Source organism: Triticum dicoccoides, chromosome 2B (assembly GCF_002162155.2).
Source record: "Triticum dicoccoides isolate Atlit2015 ecotype Zavitan chromosome 2B, WEW_v2.0, whole genome shotgun sequence".
Classification (NCBI taxonomy): Eukaryota; Viridiplantae; Streptophyta; class Magnoliopsida; order Poales; family Poaceae; genus Triticum; species Triticum dicoccoides.
Genome location: NC_041383.1, coordinates 428281692 through 428286938, shown reverse-complemented (window position 1 = coordinate 428286938; position 5247 = coordinate 428281692). Strand labels below are relative to the sequence as shown.

At 44.3% G+C, this 5247-nt stretch overlaps 1 long non-coding RNA gene across 5 annotated transcripts in view; it reads right to left on the bottom strand.

The window, feature by feature from the left end:
* The window catches only part of LOC119364050, a 12392-nt gene extending 7425 nt beyond the window's left edge, over positions 1-4967 (bottom strand). For 2 of the 5 annotated variants that reach the window (XR_005174637.1, XR_005174640.1), the window contains exons 1-3: positions 4762-4965; positions 4306-4680; positions 4113-4186 (exon numbers count right to left, since the gene is read on the bottom strand). This is a non-coding gene — a long non-coding RNA (uncharacterized LOC119364050). Of the gene's footprint in view, positions 1-4112; positions 4187-4305; positions 4681-4761 lie in introns of all 5 variants that reach the window. The other 3 variants (XR_005174639.1, XR_005174638.1, XR_005174641.1) reach the window with 3 other exon arrangements.
* Between the last annotated feature and the right edge of the window lie 280 nt (positions 4968-5247).

Genomic DNA, 5247 nt, shown 5'->3' with positions numbered 1-5247 from the left:
CCGGTCCAGGGTAGCCGGAGGCCCTGCGAAGAAGAAGGTAGCGGCGGCGGATCTCTGCACAAGGAGGGAGGAAGGGAAAGGGAGGGAGAGGGGGGAGGGAGAGGAAGGATGGGATGGAGACAGGGCAGCGGCGCGTGGGGAGCTAGCATCGGCAGCGCCCGGTCCAGGGTAGCCGGAGCTTGCCGGAGGTGAGAGGATCATCAGAAGGTTACCCAGTTTACTACTTCGAGTTTGCTACAAAGGAAAAAATTAGATGAAACTTTCAAATAATTAACTCCGTTTTTATAGACGTCATTGGACTACCAACCCAAATGGAGCATGTGGAATCAATAATAAAAAGAAATAACCCCGAACCTTCATATTTCAGACAGATTGAATTCTAATATAAGATTAAGTCCATAATGCACAACCATTCCTCATCACTGGTGCAGAAGTTCAATGGTAAGTTCATTAATGTTACAAGCTGTTCTATTAATTATAAAAAGGGATAAGTATATTTTTCGTCCTTCAACTCTTTCGAAAGTATAACAATGGTCCCTCGACTCTGAAACCAGCAAAACTTAGTCCCTCAACTTTCAAAACCAGATAAGTTTAGTCCCTCAACTTTCTAAATCGGATAAGTTTAATCCCTCGTCTTGCTTAGGGTGATTTTCTGCTGACGCGGTGTGGTTTTTGACTCGGACACGTGCACGAAAGGTGCTCGGTATAATGCTCAGTGAGCGGGCAGTGCGTGTCGACGGCGCCCGGCAGTGTGTGCAACGGGCAAATACGGCTGCGCCTGCAGCCGGCGTGGTGCGGCTCGGTGCGCGTCGGCCCGGGTGGTCCATGATGAGGCTGATTAACGATGGCCTGTGTATTCCCTTGGTCTGTTAGAGTGCTGGAGGCAGGGTCAACGGCGTGAAGCTCCCAAAGCTGCTCTTTTGCTCGTGTCGCTGCCACCGCTGGTGGCTCAAGTCTGCACGCTCGCGCGGGTCCTCATAAAACCAAGGTCTGCACTGACGGACTTACCGTTCTTCATTCATGTTGTGGTTGGGCTTGACATGACCATAGCTAGGATGGATGGAGGGGCACCACGCGAGCAGGGATCGCGAGCTCCTGCAATGAGCTGGTGCACCAGGGCGCGGCCTTGGGTCTCCTGTGAGGCAGGCGTGCTCCAGGAAGGAACACGAAGTGCAGACTAGCTGCTGGATTGATTCTAGCCGCCGGCAAAACACGTAGGTATACGTGAACGTACGTATTGATTCGGCCCGCAGGAGATGCAGGCCAAACACAACGAACATGCTGATCCGATCTCGCCCAGAATACACACGCACGTGATGTGTTGCTCCCTGGACTGCACCTTACACCCCGCTGCATACGATCGGATGCATGGCCAACGCGGTCAGTGGAGGTGCCCGCGGAGGGCTTGTCCGAGCTCGCGGCCTCGAGCTCCTCCTCCTGCTCAGGCCTCATGTCCAAAAGGTCAGCGGCGTCGCGCTGGGCGCAGGCTGCAGCTCGACGGCCCGTGCAACATGGAGGCCAAGTAACTCGTCTGCCAACGCCACGCCCTGGGTCGCCGAGCTCCTCTGGCCGCTCGAGCACTTTGTCTCCGCCGCATGACCGTCATGGAGGACGTTGTCCGGCTTCTCATCCGAACTCGCCGCGCCTGGTAGTACTGGGGCCCTTGGTGACATGCACTGTGCTTTGAAAAAAATGACATGGACTGACGTGGTGGTCGAGCCTAGGTGACGTTTCAAGTTTTTGGTCAAAACCATGTCCACATCAGATGGAAACAACTCGAAGCGGTATGAGGGACTAAACTAATCCGGTTTGAAAAGTTGAGGCACTAAGTTTTGCTGGTTTTTGAATTCAAGAACTATTTCTATACTTTCGAAAGAGTTTAGGGACAAAAAATATACTTCTCCCTTATAAAAATATGTCTAACAGAATTTACTTTGATTAAACATGATTATGCTTAAAGTCAAGTGTCATAAGAATCTATACAGATCTAGATATACCATAAACTTGGGAAGTTGTTGACAGGTATGAAAGACCAACTTTTATTATTTCTCAGCTAATTTATCTTGACTCATCTTTATTCACCAATCTAAGATAATTATTATACTCGATTTTCTCCAAATGTGCAGGAACTCAACACAAGAATCAATACCAAATTCATACTCCCTCGATCCAAAATAAGTGTTTTGGTTTTAGTTTAAATTTGAACTAATGCGAGACTTCTTCTAAGATATGAAATCGCCACTTTTTGAGAAAAACCAGACTCTCAACACCTGCAATGACAACTTAGTAAATATCAGTTATAGTGCATATCTACTTAATTATGTCTCTCACTTTCTCCAGTATGCTAAATTTTTGGGAAATCATTTTAGGATTTTGTGTTCACAGTAATAGCTACAAGGGATCATATTCAAAGCTGGTATATGTGATGTGATGATTTTCACAAACTAGATAAGAAGGAAGTTGACAAGTACTGTTACGAGAGTTGTGATACATATCGAGATGATGTATCACCTCGGTAAGCATATTCTACTAATTTGAAGAAGACTTCTTTCCTATTACATTTATTCTACACTAATAACAATCGTATGATAGTTATCGTATTTGACAATAAATTAATGACTGTACGACTACTACAAGTTGCACTTTATTTGACGGTGAGGCCGAAAAATTGTTCAATACATTTGTCTCGGACTTGCTAAATTCACTGGATGAGAAATATGAGGAAGCGCCAAAGATTACATAATAATAATGTTGACAAACACTTATTTTCAGCTCATGTTCAGCGATGGCAATCTCACTTTCAGAACAAAAAACTATGCAGTAAAAACAACATTTGTGTGTGATGATAGGCTTGAGATGATGGACCTGAAAGATAAAGCCGAGGAGGAAAATTTGCCTTTATCCATTACAAAAGAAGTATTGTGTTTGTATTTTCCTAACTAATACATCTCACATATGATTCTCAGAATTTTGCATGATGAAGTGGACGCCGTGTTCAAAAAAGCAACAAAGAAGCATAACATAGAGGCTAAAGGGTGATTAATTTTCTCAGAGTACTACTTCTCGAACTTTAGAGACACGTGTAATCTTTGAAATGTATTTTTATTTTGCAGACAAATAACAATAGAGATTCACCTCAGAAAAGGATATGACAATTTGTTTCTATGTAAGAAGAACCACACGATACTAATGGGGTTATAGTACATGATGATGGGTGTGAAGAAAAAAAACATAAACATCACATGGACTCTGCAATGACAAAAGAAAATGATAGAGATCTATCATATTATCGGATGGCTCAGAGGATGAATACACCAAGATAAGTGTACAAGAAAGGAGAGATGTATGCTGGAAACAAGAAACATGTTGAAGCGGAAGTAAAAACTGCAATGCTTGAAGATGAAGACTCAGTTGCTAGTTGTGGCAAAATAAGATGTACTGATACTGCAGTCATAAGGAGATCGCATAAAATGACCAAAGAGGTTTATGGCCACAAGACCGGAAGTGTTGATGAAAAATGCTACAAGAGAAGTGGTCAGTTCGAAGATACAGTAGCCAAAAAAACCTAGGCGAACAAGGAGGTTACCCACAAAATTAGTTGATTAATATAGCTTAGACTGAAACTAAGGCAGACCATAACTGAGATAGAGAAGAGCACTTGACACATCTACCAATATAACGACACGTATTACATAACAAGGCGCTGAACGGCTGAAGTTAGCACTACCAGAAGCATGTCATGTTGTAATTACTTGATATATGAGTTTTCTGCTCTTCATAATAGCTCTCTATCCAACAGCCTTTTTCAGTTAAGAGAATATTAGAAAAGCTCGATATTATAGGCATTTTGTACAAAATCCATCCTATGTCAACACATGGATCTTGCTTTGAATAAAAACAAGGTTCCCTCATTTAGACTTGGCGCCACAGCAAAACCAGCAACAAATAACATTAATTGCATAGGTATAAAAAAATGGAAAGTAATAACATGACCAAAATTTCTTCTCAGTTACTTCATCGGATGATCAGAGGTTATCCAAACTAATTAGTAGAAACTAAATAAACATGTCATTCAATACACTACACGATTGAGTTTTCTGGTGGAAACATACTTGAGTTGAGTAGATTCAACATGCGAGCTTTTGCTGCTTAACAAACCGATGCCCAAATTGACCATGCAAGCAACCTGTATGAAGAGAAATTTCATAAATAAGGAGTACAACACTACAGACTTACATAGTGATATGGAGGAACTAAAAAAATAATCTGCACTAGGAAGGATGCATATGATCGGCTCGCACTTACATTTTGTAGGAGATGAAGAGGAAAATAACTCGAGGCTGTCTGCAACGGTGCTCAGATCTTGATGTCATTTGCTTATGGCACGATCTCACATTTGTCTACATAACCCCATAGCTCTCATGAAGCATAGCCGCAGTGCAAGTCTCTGCCCCGCTCCTCAGATCCGACCATTATCCATTGCATGAACTCATCTAGGAAATCCACACCCTTCTCCGTGAGCTTCCTTACTGCCTCCTCAACGCCACCAACCTCCAGCACATCCACCACCGTCGCTAGCCGCCGGACCTCTTGATGGCCTCGCCGCCGGACTCGCCGAGGTGGGCGAGCATCTGCACCCTGAATTCCGCATCAAGCGCGTTCACGCACTCACCCGGCCACCTGCGCCACCAACCCCAGGAAGAGAAATTTTAGAGGGGGGTAGACTCTCAATGATGGCCACCGCCCGCGAGCGATATCTACCTTCGCCGACAGCAAATCTGGCGAAATGATGCGTGTGGATGAAGAACCAGGTGCCGATGGGGTTATTTTCCTTTTCTTTGGAGTGGATAGGGATCGACGAGAGGAGGGAGAGAGGAGCGAGGCCACAAGGCCAGTACGGGAACCGATACGGGCTGTTTTAGATGGAGAGAAAAAAAATCCGGAGTGGTAATTATCTTCCGGATGAAGAGCACAACTCAAAAAATAGCCGTGCTTTCCCTAAAAAAACAGCCGTGCTATACACACGAACTTAAATCCAGCCGGACATGCACATGATTTATTTTGTTGAGGTTCGACATGCACATGATTGAGAAGGGCACCAGCGGCTAGATTAGCACGTCATGCATAGATCGGGCAGCACTGTTGTCTAGGTAGCCGTTTCGCTCAAAAAAATGAAGGAGTGGTGTTATACACACGACAAAAATCGCACGATTCTCAGACGATGCTTAAATCTAGCCGAACATGCAT